Below are 16858 nucleotides of genomic sequence, written 5' to 3' on the forward strand. Positions count from 1 at the left end.
CTGACGCCTGAGCCAAAAAAAAGAACGTCATTGACCCTTTTCGTAGTGCCACACAGTTAACAGAGCCCTGTGTGACAACTGCTGCGTAGTGTCCCTGACACTTTGAGCTCTCTGTCACCGGAGTGTGACCTTGTATAACAGTGTTTGCTTGCACTCTACAGAGCAAACTGAGGGCCTATTGTGAGACAAGGGTAAATATAAACAAACACCCTCTCTGCCCTGTCATAGTCCACGGGGTCAACGAGACCTTATGAAAGAAACAGCACCTCAAACAAGAGTGTTTGTTTCTCTGAGACGGACTGGGACTGCATTGAAGAGAAGTTTACTGATGGCTGGTTTTCACGAGGGTGACATTTAGTTTTCTTTCTTTTATCTCCGTCCGGTGGCACCTGGGGATGTTTTGACAGATGCGTGCCGTCGATTCCTCTGTTCTCTCTCTCTCTCTCTCTCTCTCTCTCTCTCTCTCTCTCTCTCTCTCTCTCTCTCTCTCTCTCTCTCTCTCTCTCTCTCCCCTCACACATGTGACACATGAAAACACGAAATAAAGAAAGAAAGAACAAAATAATCTGTGTCTGTCAGTCTGGGTCAGTGTGGGTTTTAGTGGGAACTCAAGGCTCAGAGCAGTTTGCAAACAGAGCGGCATGTGAATGGCGAGAATCCTTGAACTGCTGACATAACTAGTGTGTGTGTGTGCGTGTGTGTGTGTGTGTGTGTGTGTGTGTGTGTGTGTGTGTGTGTGTGTGTGCGTGCGCGCAAATGATGGCAGTCCAAGCAATAACGGCAGTGATATAACCTGGTGTGTGCATGTCTCTGTGTGTAGGCCTACTGCATGTGTGTGTAAGTTCATGTGCATGTAGTACGTGTGTTTGTGCGCGCGCGTGTGTGTGTGTGTGTGTGTGTGTGTGTGTGTGTGTGTGTGTGTGTGTGTGTGTGTGTGTGTGTGAGTGTGTGTGTGAGTGTGTGTGCGTGTGTCAGTCTGCGGAGACCAATGAAATAGCACTCTGATTGATACGTCCAGTGGAAGCCAAGTGCTCCTCCGTGCTCACCCCACATGGGCAGCATTAGCTGCTTCAGACCAATCCCTTTATTCGGGCCAGACAAAGAGGACTCCTCTCCCCAGGGGGCTGTGAAAGAAGCTGGGGCTTATTCCACCGTCAGTACCAGCTATCCGCTATTGGTGGAGCATCAGGGTGGGGGGGGTCAACACCTTGACACATCAAAAAGTCACCAATCTAAGGGCGTGCTGTGGCCTAACAGTCGGGCACTGGGTTACTATGCCGATGGCAACCCAGGTTCGATTCCAGCCATGTGGGGTCATTTGCAGAACCTTCCCCGTCTCTCTCTCCACTCTCATTCCTTGTCCCCGTGTAACTATCCTGTCACAATATAGATATAAAAAGCCAAAAAAAGTCTCCAATCTAAGGGGACGCTGTGGCGCACTGCCCTAACACACCATACCATAACACAGTGGTTCCCAAACTGGGCGTCGCAGTTACTGTAGAGGGGTTGCAGACAGAAGAATAATTTTTATAAAACACAGGGGGGAAAGCACATGTTAAAAGTTAACATAACTCCATAAACTAGTCAGAAACACTCTCACTTACGGTATAAGGTCAATATATGTTTTCACTATTCTAGTGAATACTACATTGGTGTAAAGGGGGGTCCAAAGGGAACCACTGGCATGAGGTAAGCTGTCCATGGGGCCCCGGGTTCGAATCCGACCTAGGTCCTTTCCCAGCCCTACCCCATCTACTACCCTACCACTACTCTCCTGTCACCATCTCCTGTCTCTACCCCATCCAAAAAGTTACCAATCTTGCAATCACCCACCCTGCTTCACACATTTGTGACTTGGGCCAGCAGGGCGGTCAATACATTGTTGATAGCATTGACCGTGGGCGGTCAGTGTGAAATGGACTTGGGACAGATGGAGGCTGAAAAGGTTTGACCGTTTATGTAGATGTGTAATTGATTCCTGTGGCCAAAAAGATGAGGGCCGCGGTTCACACTGGTCATTTTGACATGCTGGTCAAAAATCGCATCCCTTTTATCGAACTGAGAAGTCAAACTTCGAGATCTTTGTCTGGTTGCTTGATGTTCTGGTCAAGAATTGCACCCTTTTATTGAGCTGAGAATTAAAACTTTGAGGCGTTCATAGTCATTGTTCAGTGGCGTGGGAAATTAAAACGATTTGGCTTTGGCAAGACCATAGCAGTGTAGGATAACCATTATCAAACTGTCAAACTGTCAAGTTCACAAAAATAATGGTGTATATACAAAAAATAATACCGGTAATACGGCTTTGACGTAACTCTTAAATCAGTGGTCTGGTGAATGAGATTTACTTGTAGACTGTTGTAGTCCCCCATCCACCCACCCACTCCATGTGTTAGCAGGCACACTGTGGTGCATAAACTGTATATTTTGGCATATAGTCAATGCTTCACTGTTTTCCTGATGGGTATTCCCATGGACTCAGTAATGACTGCCTGCAACCCTGAATTGTCCAGTGTTTATTCAACACTTACAGGCTTGGACCAGCACTATGGGTGCTAAAATACACTCTCCAAGTGTTGAATTGAACACTGCAGCATTTACTGTGTGAGGCTGGATTACATGTAAAAGCGAGGCCCCAGGAATCCCACGGTCCACTGTGGCCTGGCTGCCACCGTCTGCCAGCAAACTCAGCCAAGCAGTAAAAGACGATTTGGGAGAAAATAAATAAAACATAGACACAATCAACGCACACAGACACAAACACAAAACAACACACATAAACACACTTGTTCAAGTGAGGCGAGGGGGGGCTTGAGGAACTCCCTTTAGGAGCCTTTGGGTTTTGTAGTAAAAGAAACCCTAGTCCGGCAGACAGACAGGCAGACAGACAGACAGAGAAGATTTCTCAGCACCTCTTGAAAAACTCTCATCTTGCAAACTCTTTAGACGAGATGAAGAACTCTCATCAGGTAATGTGAGGAACTGTAGGTGCTGCTAAAAGCTATTCACAGTGCCAAGCCTATTGCTGAGGCCAAAGTTAAATTACTTTGGTTCTGGGAGAGAGAGAAAAATAGGTGGAAAGGGAGGGGGGAGCTTCCAAAGACGCCAAGGAGATGCCAACATGAACACAATTAGCTCCTCTACTTAATAATCCCCACACTGCACTGCTATAGTAGGGTATGCCAAGCCAAGTGCATTGTGGGGGGTGGGGGTGGGGGGGAGGTGGTGATGGGGCTGCACTGCTAGTGCTGGATATACCAAGCCAAGTGCATTGTGGGGTGGGAGGTGGGCTGATGGACTGGTGGAGGGGGGGGTGATGGATAGGGGGTTGGTGTTGTGCTGACGGGACTGCAGAATTATACTCTCAAGGCCCGCGCAGAGGATATAATATCCGATGAGGGGCCCTAACAGCACTGGAGCGGCCAGTGCAGCAAGCAAAGCCCTTTGTTTTCAGTTTAAGATCAGCTGGATGACCCCCCTTCCCCATCCCCTTCCCCCAACCAACACACACACGCACACAGACACACACACCCCTCTGACAGGCCAGGCCATATGGCAGACGATTACAGCATGCTCTCTTCAGTTTAGTCTCTAAATGTTGCATGGCACGGGCACTGGGAAGGCTGTTGGTGCAGACTTGAGTGCATGTTGGTAATGGAAAACAAAACATGGTGGGTATTGGCTGAGATGACTTAATAACGTGTGTTTTTTAATGCCATTTAATCCAGAAAGAGAACCACAACTTCAATGATCCATGATACAATCAGAGAAAAAGGATGAAAGTACTGTAAGTTAAGAGCTTATGGCTAAAAGGCATATCTGGAGGGAGCGACCTTGTGTGAAAAACAAACAAACAAAATAAAAAACAATTTAAAGCATCTTATTCATACGTTGCTTCTTAATAAACATAATTTCAGTTTCCTTGTATGACCTGTGCATAGAAAGAACTCATAAGCTTACTCTTAGGATCATTTGGGGACCCTATTCTCCATGCTGTCCAAACTTTGTTTGTCTTGTGAAATTGAGAGATTAAATTATGGCGTGAAGAAATAAAAAACAAAAATAAAGAAACTGACAATAAAGCTGACTTGACTTAAAGAAGAAGTCCAGTTTTTTGAACATTAAGGCCATTTTCTGAGTGGTCTGCAATGCAGGTGCTCATAGACGGCCATTCTAAAGCTGGTTGAGATCAAATCCAAATCAGCCAAATAACAGAGACTGCAGCGAACATGAAATAAACGGTGAGGGGGACTCTAAAACATTGCAGACCACTCAGAAAATGGCCTTAATGTTCAAAAAACTGGACTTCTCCTTTAACTTGAAAAGAGGCTTTGAGCAAATATTATCCAGATGATAAAAACCTTCACCCTGGTAGTGCAGCTGAAGCACCACCCACCTGTGCGTGTGCACCTGCCCAGCCTGCTCCCTCTGAACGGGCCCCGCTGATGGATGCGAGAGGAATAGCTCTCAGTTGCACCGAAGACGGAGTCCACCTCCACACCCTCTCTGTCAACAGCAACCTGTCAACAACGCCGTTAGGGCCCACGAGGGCCGTAAATAACACAACGCCTTTGGCAGCATTGGTTATCTTCTTTCCATTACAGACTCAATGAGCTTGATTGGCATTTATGTACTCTCTTTTGTGTTTCATTTTGGGTTCAGCTGGCTTTGAGTTTTACAGTGGTGGGGGGCGGAGGGGTGGGGGTGGGGGTGCGGTTGGGGATTTGTGCTGCCTAAATATGGTATTCATTCACTGCTGATACAACGACAACAAACAACATCAACAACAACAAACCTCAAACAAACCGCTGCGTTGTAAATAAAGCGCTGAGAGTAGGCAGTGTATCATTCCCAGTGTCAGCTTAGTATCAATCACGCAGCGTTTACCCAAATCGGTTTTCCATATGGGTTTCTTCTGGTCGGGTTGGGGAGAGCATCCTCCCGGAGGAAGAGATTTCCCCCCACAGGCTGACATGACAAGGGGCACGGCACTTGCGGTCGCGCGGGTGGCACCGACGATGAAATAAACAACAACACCCATCCACACAGAGCGTCCAATGACAGGCAAGACCAGACCATCATTATCTACTTACGACAGGAAAGGGGGAAGAGTAAAGACACAGTAGGGGACCCCAGCATTGTGTCTTAAACCACTGATGTGGCAATGTTGACATTAAAATAAAATCAAGCACAGAGAGAGAGAGAGAGAGAGTGTGTGTGAGAGAGAGAGAGAAAGAGAGAGAGAGAGAGAGAGAGAGAGAGAGAGAGAGAGAGAGAGAGAGAGAGAGAGAGAGAGAGAGTGAGTGTGTGTGTGTGAGAGAGAGAGAGAGAGAGAGAGAGAGAGAGAGAGAGAGAGAGAGAGAGAGAGAGAGACAAGGAGGATTCACAGTTCTCATCAGTGTTGTATGTTTGAAGTTACCACTGATGTGACAGCTTTAAATTGAAGCAGAATACAGCGACGGTAGAGGAAATGCCAGCCACAGAATTACTTTGCCCCTGACGAGACCCACTGACAATCAAAACAAAAGTAAAAAGTTAAAAACAAAAACTGGGCGGAATGAAATAACAGGACAAGTGACGTCTGGCCGGGCCATGATTTCAGAGCTTACGATGACACCCCCACCACACGCACGCATGCACGCACGCACACACACACACACACACACACACACACACACACACACACACACACACACACACACACACACACACACACACACACACACACACCCCTGAGGCTGGTCACATGGGGGGGCAGCTCCGGGCTCATCTCCACCCCGGCAGTGTGAGAGACCAAAACACACAACACACCAGACAAAAGCAACCAGCACCGGAAAGAGGAAGGCCGATGGGGTCACTAAGCCATGGGGAGTTAAACACACACACACACACACGCACACACACATTCCAGCCAGAGTGGTATGGCAAAAGCGTTGGCAAAAAGGCGGGAGAGTAACTAAGGGCAGAGAGGGTCCAGTACGTGATTCTGAAGGCAGTTATTTGCCTGTGTGTCAGGTGGACTTGGGGTGAGGTATGTTGTTGGGGTGCGTGTGTTATGGGGTGTTCTTCGGGGGGCGCTGTGGCGCAGCGCGCTAAGACCCCCACCTTTGGGCTTGCATGCCCATGGGGACCCCGGTTCGAGTCCGGACGGGGTCATTTCCCAGCCCTACCCCATATCTTTCTCCTGTTTATTTCCTGTCTCCTCTCACACTGTCCTGTCATAATAAAGGCCCAAAAAAACCAAAAACATATATTTTAAAAAAAGTTGGAGTGTTCTTCAGCAGCGTGCACAGATGTCAAGAGGTGAAGCCGTTGAATCTCGAGAGACCCTTTGTGCCCCCTGAGTATGAGCGCGAGCCAAGGCAAGGCAAGGCAAGGGGTGAGGGAGAGACAAAGCCCTGGGACTTCCACTGGGACCTTCTGATGCTAATGACACCATCAACCAAACACAATACAATGGCACAGGAGAAGCCAAAGGGCCCGGCCGGGCTCTCCCGGGGGGCCTCGGCAAATTAATGGCTGTCACTGTTGTCCCCTTGTGTGCCACACACACACACGCATACACACCCGCACGCACACACGCATACACACACGCATACACACATGCATACACACACACGCACGCAGACAGTCGCACACACACACACACACACACACACACACACACACACACACACACACACACACACACACACACACACACACACACACACAACAGCACCACCCAAATACAGAGACAGAGACAGAGAGACAGAGACAGAGACAGAGACAGAGAGCATAAATCAACACCACGAAAGTTGGTATTTAAAGCCACACCAGGCAACTTCTCTCAACTTCTATGTGCACATCTATGCATCACATGATGCAAAAAAGTCTTGTCTAGCTCATTTGTTAGTGCTCATAGCATATTCCTTTGCCATATCTAATTGCACGTGTCACTTGTTCACCCTTTGATGGCTCATTTGAGCAAATTTGAAGAGAGTATTACAACATAGTCTTATGTTTGCATAAACCCTTTGAAGGCTGTTTTGGGTCACAAACTGAACATCTAAAACCTCAGACTTCTAAAAGCACAATGTTTCAAATGTCCAGCATACGTTGTTGGCCAAACTCAAATAAAATGGCAGCACAATTCAACTTGTCTTGTCTTGTCTTGTCTTAGAAGGATGCACCATTGAGCAAAAATTGTTCCAAATGATTAGACAACTTATTTATACAGAGTGGGAGTACAGCTCTACAACAGAATTTCAAATATGTGTGTTGCCTAACTGTTCTGGTCAAATCTTAGACGGGTTGCCTTGCGCTTACATCCAAGTGTTGAAACCAAAACACATCTGACCTCACCTGTCATTAACAACAGAAGACATGAAATCCCTCTTATGATTAATAACTATGATAGTGCTCTCTTGGCAGAGTCCTTGGCAAGCCTGTGGCCGCTCATGTGGAGTTTATACTGGGTGCGACAGAGCAGAGCAGAGGCCTCCTTTACAAGCTCCCTGATATGACCCAGACCCTCCTCAACGACCCAACATGGTGTCTCTGTGAGAAACCCTTGGCCTCTGCAAAAACCCTCACACAGAAGGCGTTTTCAGACAGATAGAAAACTGAGTAAAAGAAAATTGGTTCCCATTGGAAACTGTGAAAATGTCTGTTTTTCGGTGGAAAAGACATAACATCTGTCGATGATATGCCACTTATTTAAAATTTCTAGGAATGTGGGCACTTCAGTTCCCAGTCCCAACGGGTGTGGGAACCGGTGCTGATAATGTGTTGTAGTAGTTACTCTGATAAGAGCTTGTGAGATAAAGCACTTGCCACCACCAAGTCAGGAGGATACCAGGCAAGGAAGGAATCTAAAACTGCTGGTCCTGGTAGCCTCCTACTGCAGATGCAGTGCTTAACAACAGCAATAGGGCACATGTGACCAACGAAATCCTGTATGATGGAATTTCAAGGGTGAGTGAGGAGATTGCTGCAAGGAGAATGGGACTTGCGGGACACTGCCAAAGGCACCCAAAACTGCCAGCCAGCAAGCTGGTGCTGTGGGAACCGTCACATGGGTGCTGGTTAAGAGGACGTCCCACACTTATCTATGTGGACATACTTAAGGACGCAGGAGCCCAAAGTACCAGCGAATTGAAAAAATGTATGGAGAATTGGCAACGATGGAAGCCTCGTCTGAGGACGACCTAGAGTAGAGAGTATTCACTCTTTGCTGAAAACGTACAATTCATAAACACAAACACTGACATGACATTAACATGACATGACATTAAGAGTCTTAAGTAATAGACTCAAGATTTACCATTTTGGTGAGAATTAGGTTATAACAGAAGCTCTGGGCGAAGGGGTGAACTTGACAAGCCCTCTTTACTCCACCGTAGTTCATGAATGAAAAGGCAATATCAATCTCAGCTTGTCAAGACAGACCTGGTTAATGTCTTCAAAATACACACACAAACATACACACATGGATGCACACACGTCGACACCCAAACACAAACAACAACTGAGCCCTTTCAGACTTTCTTTTCTAACTGTATCTCTGTGTTGAGTGGTGTGCTACTACCATGTATTCACTTTTAAAGTGACGGGGGTGGAGTTGAAATTGCTACCCTGAAGGCGAAAGGTATTTACAGTTAAACCATACAGCCTTCCCACTCCCTCTTCTCGTTTACACTTGCCGTAAATGATGGTAAAAGCCGCCTTAAGCGCCCAATGGAGCAAGGAGCTTATGAGCGGCAAGTTTAGGCATATCGGACAGGTGCTGAGAGTGAGGAGCAGGGAAGCTGATAGAAGGTGACAAATGGGTTAGTTGTTCAGGGTCCAGGAGAGGGAAAGAATGGTGGCCCAGAATTGGGCCCTCATTGCATTGTACCTATTGTTTATGGAGGGGGTGTTCAGATGACTTTGTCCTGGGCCCAGCCAAAGCTGTCAGCAGCCCTGGAGAGGAGCTGGAGGAGAGGAGCGAGTCTGGGCTTATGAGAGCCTGGCAGATGTTTTATGGACTCAACCCCCTCACTCCCTACACAGAAAAACGTTGCAGTGTTCATTTAACACATGGGGCATTGGATTTAACACTCATGGTGTCAGCACTAGTCTCTAAGTGTTGAATACATTTACGGCGTACTTTCTTTAAAAAAAAAATCAACCCCATTTCACAAGGTACATTTCCATCATTAAAACAGATTAGATCAGCAGTTTTTGTTTCGGCTGACGCTTGGAGGAAGAGAATCTCTTCTTCTTGTTCTTCCTCTGCTTCAGCCAAACTCAGGGGAGAGTCTCTCGTCTCGATGCCCTCAAACTACTAACTCCAACTCCAGACTGCACATTTGAATTCAGCCTTGTTAATTTGACGCTGACTCATCTTGATTTTAAAGCCAGCCAAAGCACTTTAGTCTGACACACACAAGCACGCACACACATGCATGCACGCACGCACGCACTCTCAAACACACACACACACACACATACACACACACACGATCTCTCAAACACACACACACACACACACACACACACACACACACACACACACACACACACACACACACACACACACACACACACACACACACACACACACACACACACACAATCTCTCAAACACACACACACACACACACACACACACACACACACACACACACACACACACACACAAAATCTCTCAAACACACACACACACACACACACACACACACACACACACACACACACACACACACACACACACTATCTCTCATACAAACACACACACACACACACTGTGAAGACAAAAAGCAGCGAGGGATCCTTGGGTCTTAATGTTCTTAAGGGTTTAGTCTATGACAAGTAGCCCCTCATTAAACTACAGGAACAAAACAGGGTCATCTTCTTCCAACATCATCCTCCACCAACTCACTATTTTAAGGCCTGGGAGTCTGCAGACTTGTTATGTAGTGTAGTGTCCATCATTACCCAAGAGTTAACACATGACATTTCATGTTGAAGAGATTGAATGGAGTCGTGGGAAAATAGAGATTGGATTGGAAACAGGGCATGGGTGAGCGGTTAGGGCGTCAGACTTGCATCCCAGAGGTTGCCGGTTCGACTCCCGACCCGCCAGGTTGGTGGGGGGGAGTAATCAACCAGTGCTCTCCCCCATCCTCCTCCATGACTGAGGTACCCTGAGCATGGTACCGTCCCACCGCACTGCTCCCCATGGGGCGCCACTGAGGGCTGCCCCCTTGCACGGGTGAGGCATAAATGCAATTTTGTTGTGTGCTGTGGAGTGCTGTGTCACAATGACAATGGGAGTTGGAGTTTCCCAATGGGCTTTCACTTTCACTGTATCATGTTCGACCGAAAAACAAGTGAAAGAGAAGGAGGAGAGGGGCGGGGAGAGAGAGAGAGAGAGAGAGAGAGAGAGAGAGAGAGGAAAGAGAGAGAGAGAGAGAGAGAGAGAGAGAGAGAGAGAGAGAGAGAGAGAGAGAATCTGCAAAATTGTACAATCTGTAAAACTGAGGTAATCACATCAACCACTGTGCTGAGTGGCGTGGCTTGTCACAAATTCTCACAATGTAGCCCAAACAGCTGGGACACAAATGGCGCTTGTTGAGTGTGTAGGTAGGTGTGACATGAGTGTGACTGACAAGGGGTGAGGAGCGGAGCGGAGGGAGTGGTGTCGTAGGAAGGTGCCACAGTCCTGTTACTAATTGGTGTCCCTCAAACCCAACACAACACTGGTATTGTAGCCACAGGGTGCTGCAGCACACCAGCTACACAGTAAAAAACACCTTCAGTGTTGCTTTCAGTCAGGCCAGGAGCAATAACAAATATCGATTCTGAGCTCTAGAAAAATCGGGAACTCCTTCCACTTTGTCGGGAAGCAAACAACAGTAGCAAAATAAGGGAGGCGGGTCAGCCATGCCGTTTTAACAGGAAATGTTAAGTGTTATGCTCATGGTCACACCAAGTCTCGAGATTTTAAAGTCGATGATAATCAGCCTACTGTTTTACTGTTTTCCAGCTGCCACACCAGCTTCATTTTCAACTCAAGCCTCCACAAAACAAGCACCAATAGACCCGATCCTGCCAGGAATGTGTGTTTGTTTGTTTGTTTGTTTGTATTTCATAATTAGGCCAGCAATAAGCTTAACCTCCTGCTCCAAACGAGCAAAAACCTACCCCTTCTGGCGTATGCCTAATGAGGTCTTAAAGTGTGCGGCATGCAGAGCATATTAGGGGCAGCTTCAGCTGAGTGCAGCTTTGCCACTCTACAGCCCTCGTAAATGGAACGAGAGTCTCACTCAAACAAATGGATTCAGGGATGTGAGATGATGTAACTTGGATTATTACAATAGTGGTGGTTTCATGTCATCATCATGGTCAAAGTAGCAGATTTACTGCACCACTGTCGTCACAGAGAGATGTCCCTAAGCCATGTGGTTGGTGGGGCTGTAACAATACACTCAACTCACGATTTGGTTCATATCACGATTTTTGACCTACGGTTCGATACACCTCACGATTTCTGAAATGTATCTCATTTGTAGCTTGGAAGCACTATCACATCGAATCATTGTTTTCTGGACTGAAGGATAACAAAACTTTGAAAGGACGTGTCACGATATTGCCTCCTTACATCACGATACAGTATTGTGACTCTTGAGTGTGATGATTTCTCGGTTCAATCCAATATCGTTACAGCACTAGTGGTTGGAGATGTATGTTGTTGGCAGTCACACATCAGATGGCAACAAAATCGATCTGCAAGCCAACTATTTCTCATTCACCTTGTGATTTATAACCAAAAAAACTGCAGAATGCGTGAAATGACAAACAATTGCAATCGCACGGTGTAGCCACATAAAGTTCTCATATGTATGACTGTCACTTAAGTTCACTGCATGCCACTGGGACTTGCTTTACGTGCAGCACAGTAGCCTGCTTGAAAAGACAGCTTTTCTTCTTGGTATTTCCACAGATCTAGATGTGATTTTGCATGAAAGTATGTCTGGAAACATTCCACAGGCCTATCCCCACACATTTCCTTCAACAGGGCAACGTGATTTTAATCCTGTGGGGGGGATAAATCACACATAACCCAGTGTTCTCTTTATTCTTATTCTTATTCTCCTTCTTCTTTTTCTTCTTCCTCCTCCTCCTCCTCCTCCTTCTTCTTCTTCTTCTTCTTCTTCTTCTTCTTCTTCTTCTTCTTCTTCTTCTTCTTCTTCTTCTTCTTCTTCTTCTTCTTCTTCTTCGTACAAAAGCACATACACCTCTGAAATAGGACCACCAGTCCATGGAAAACCACTGGAGTCTATTTGGGGTTGTTGCGGAGGAGGGGAGAGGTTCATAAATATAGTGGCTAGTAAGTTGGTCTTCTCTACCAGCCCAACTTATTTTTCACCAACATTTGTCTGATGTTAATTTAGAGCCCTGCTAGAGGGCCCTTCCTTGCTATAGTTAGAATGCAGAGAATGACATGTCTGCTTCCGAAAGCAAGCGTCCGGTCACTTATTTTTTCCAGCTGATTCACTGAGCCAGATGATCTTAGATAGATGCTATCTGATGACTGAAAGCATAGAGGAAGGACAGAAGGAAATTATGCTTCAGGTTTTTTTTTTACTTTTAATGCAGTTTTTCCTCTGGTTGAGATAGGAGCTACAACACCAACAACCATATAACAGAACTTTTTGCTTTCTCAGTGCTGTTTGTCCATCTCCAGTGTATAGACACAACACGTAACTACAGCACCGACTACAATGACATAATTGTGTACTTCTTCAATGCAGATTGCCCCTCCCTGGTTTACATACAACACATAGCAGCTTCAACACCAGCTCTGTCCCAACTCCACACAGGGCGTAAATATTTCCCCCGGCTATGTCCCCAGTGTAAACACAGTGGTGCGCCTGTCTGTGAGGTGAGGTGACTAGTGTTGTCCTGAACCACTCACTGTCTCCGTACACTGCACTGTTTCTCAACGAGGGCTCTACAGCCCCCCGGGGCAGCGTTGGCGAGATCTATAATAATAATAATAATAATAATAATATTTGTATTTGTATAGCACTATACCATACAAGGCATGCAACTCAAAGTGCTTAACAAATGGGGAAAAAAAACATCAATGTTAAAAAAACATTGGGGCGTTGAGAAAGATACTGTAGCTGAGAGGAGCTGTGCTTAGTTTCCATTGTGGGGGCATTAATTTGTTTTATTTTTTCAATACTAAGGGGGGTGTTGGTAGGCTTATGATGAAGTTCAGTGGGGCGTTTGGATGCTCATGGTGAGATCGAGGGGGCGTTTGTTCAAAAAAGATTGAGAATCACGGCTGTACACATTGCAAGGACAGAGTGACTAACTTTGTGCCTTGCTATGCCGGGGACACGTTCCACAAGTTTGTTTGCTTCTGGGTTATTTTCCGCCACCATAGGTACGGAAGAAGCTAGACAGTGTTTCACGTTTGAAATGGTTTAAACTAAAAAAGAAAAATGTCTGACCCAAAGTGGCCATTCGTCATGACTTCACAGGGCTCATTCCAGCACTGGCATGATTAAGTTTGCAGTATGTCACACACCAGCTGACAAAACTATGTGCTATTCATCCTGTCTGATCTGGCACAAAGAGAAATAAAGAAATATGACTTGAAAAAAAAAGTGAAATACAATGAGATAACTTACGGGATGAGCAGATACAGAAAGTGACAGAAAGAGAAAGAGACAGAGAGAGATAGAGATACGGAAAGTACAGGAGTGGAATGGTAAAAGAGATAGAGAGAAAGAGAACAGGGGAAGACAGAGAGGGTGCAAAGTAGGAACTTTGGGCTTGCGGTTGGCGCACTGGATGAGTATTTATGCTTCTGGGCAGAACTCCAGGCATCGAGCTCAGCCCAAAGGCAGCTACTTGCACCGCTGGACACACACACACACACACACACACACACACACACACACACACACACACACACACACACACACACAAGAGTGCAGTCCACTGCGAGTGCCGCCCTCGGACTAAGGAACGTACGCAGGGACTTTTAACAACATTCTCTTCTCCTCTCCTTGCCCTCAGTTCTCCTCCATCTAGTTTTTGCCACTGCCACTGTTACTCCACAATCATCTCCACTCTCTTGCTTTCTTTTGCTATGGTCTGGTGGCATGGCTATTACAGGATATAAAAAGTTATTCAAACTGAGTGAATATTTATAGATTCACATATGGTAAACATACATGTGGCTCAAGAGCACTACCGTAGGAGCAAAACATAAACACACATCTTTACATAGTCACACACACACACACACACACACACACACACACACACACACACACACACACACACACACACACACACACACACACACTCTCTCTCTCTCTCTCTCTCTCTCTCTCTCTCTCTCTCTCTCTCTCTCTCTCTCTCTCTCTCTCACACACACACACACACACACACACACACACACACACACACACACACACACACACACACACACACACACACACACACACACAATCAAATGCACTGTGGTGCTAAGGTGATGCAGCTTTTCATAACTGTAAAGTGCAGCAGAAAGAAAAACATCTGCCATGCCACTGATTACAGACAGTTACATAGTGCCAACATTTATTGGAGATGGTAAAAAATATGAGTTGACCACATGACAGATCACTCACTGGGCCACATGACAACAACATTGGCCACTGGCAATGTAGCTTATACTGTAGCAGATTGAAGTTGCACGCCTCCCTGGACCTTTGGTCTCATTTACGAAAGGAAAACATAACAAAGACAGAGAGTTTTCCCAAGAGTGTGATGAAGTATTGAGCCCCATTCTATCAATGGTTCTATCAATGAGCATTCAATGTGGGGGGTAAAAAAGGGTTTAAATATCAAAGTTGATAATGGCACAATTGTTGATGATACACATTTTTCTATCATGTGCTGAAGTCTAAAACGTGGAAGGCGGGAGACTTACACAGTGACAACATTGAAGAATTGTAGTGTACAGGCTAGATCAAGAGCATCTCAGTCAGTTCACATGTGTTTCAAATGGTTGTCAAGCCAAATAGGCCTAATCTAACCATTGTCCCCTTAATATTGATTATAGCACATCTGTGCCAGGCCGGTCAGAAGCCAATAGAGCAGTTTAATCATGATTTAAGTTAGTTTGACAGCCCAACAGTAAACGCACGGTTCTCAGGCGTAGGCCTTATTATTTCAGTGTAACTAAACAGTAGTTACAAGTGTGGTTCAATGAATGTTGTGGACATGGGTCCCACTCAGCAACCACTGACTTCAATCAAACCCTTCCCTTCAAAGTTTCAATGACTGTTTCTCACCATGAAGAAAAAAGAGGTCATTCACTATTCCCAAATCCTTTGAGTTTTGTCTTTCTGGTACAAAGAAGAAGTTAATGACCAGTGTAATGAGTTTGACAGCTGAAGTGGCACTGAAACGGAACTTACCTCAGAGGGACGCGTGAAAACAAACAAAAGCGCGAGGCTTGCTTGGTGATGTAAGTCTCACATCCAGGGCTATCCAAAGATGACGCCTTCATCACGACCCATTTTCCCTCCTTCAGTATGAAATACTATCGGTGTTGCGCTCGTCGGTAAAGGACGCTATTCTTAGCCACAGTTCTTTAGGTCCGCTACACACAATGCGTTCCATTCATTTATATTAATCCCACGTATAAGCCAGTTACGCGGACCGCCAAAAAGTTTGCCGTCCCGTCCTGGTGGTTGGAAGTTGGAACAAAATATGGAGAGCTATTCCACTTTTCTGGAAGAGTTGTGTGATGACGGGTTCAACTGGGCTTCATCACAGACCTATGATCTGTCTACAAAAAGAACGGTCCCTGAGGTCTGCGCGCCCTTAGATGATGAAAACAAAAATCCAAGGGAAATGCAATTAAGCTAGTCTTCAAACATAACTTCAGCAGAGAACAAAAACACACGGTTTCCAAAAGCAGTCCCATCAAGGTGCAGGGTAACAGAAGTTTTTTCGGGAGACGCGTAGGCTATGCTTTGCGCTTTACGCCGCCCTCTGCTTTTCCATGCCCGCTTTTACACTAAGGATCTCACTCACCACGCGCTAACGAAATGCAGGTCCTGAATCAGATTTTAAAATGGCTTCTCCATCAAGTAGTAATACGTTTAACGTGTGGGAAAACTGACCACAGATCAGCGAGAATGCACGTAGTACACTCGCGCACAAGGGGGGGAAACAGTGAAGGCGTGTCTATTGTGCTCGTGAGCCTTGTGTCCAATGAAAAGTCAGAGGGAGGGGTTTGGTTAGTTCCGAGGCCCATGCAAAATCACGGATAATGGTTGATGTATTTTTTGACTTGCGGCAATCCAGTTTTCCACTCAGAGCAAAGTAAATTATCTATGGAATTATGCATGCTGTAATAGCCTACTTTAAAGAGGACCTGGTGTGTTCCATCCATTATTGAAGTATTAGGTCTATCCATTATTTTCCTGATGATTTTTTTCTGATATTTTACTGTCATAACATAAGAAGGCCTTACACAGCCCTAGGCACCAGTTTATCTCTGTTAGTTATGGGATGTCATAATAGACTAATAAAACATCACTAGGGCTATTATTGGCAGCAGTGGTTCTACCCATTTGGGGCCCTAGGCGAAACTAAGCATGGGGCCTTTTTCAATTACTTTTTGTGGTATTTATCGTCGCAGAGATACTTTTTGTGGGGCAGATTTGATGGGGCCCTAGGCAATTGAAAGGAAAATATACTGTTCGATGCTCCCAGACTAAGTTTAATGGCACAACATGTCGGACTTTCAGTCCCTCATCACAATGCAACTGTGTGCAACTTGTTTCACTGTGATGAGGGCACTGAGAGTGAGAGTCCG

At 45.9% G+C, this 16858-nt stretch overlaps 1 protein-coding gene across 3 annotated transcripts in view; it reads right to left on the reverse strand.

The window, feature by feature from the left end:
- pdzd2 (PDZ domain containing 2) overlaps positions 1 to 16061 on the reverse strand; it is a 177180-nt gene extending 161119 nt beyond the window's left edge. For all 3 annotated transcript variants that reach the window (XM_063195231.1, XM_063195232.1, XM_063195230.1), the window contains exon 1: positions 15450 to 16061. The gene's annotated coding sequence lies outside the window, so the exon portion shown is untranslated. The remainder of the gene's footprint in view (positions 1 to 15449) is intronic.
- Between the last annotated feature and the right edge of the window lie 797 nt (positions 16062 to 16858).

This window comes from Engraulis encrasicolus, chromosome 3 (assembly GCF_034702125.1).
Source record: "Engraulis encrasicolus isolate BLACKSEA-1 chromosome 3, IST_EnEncr_1.0, whole genome shotgun sequence".
Classification (NCBI taxonomy): Eukaryota; Metazoa; Chordata; class Actinopteri; order Clupeiformes; family Engraulidae; genus Engraulis; species Engraulis encrasicolus.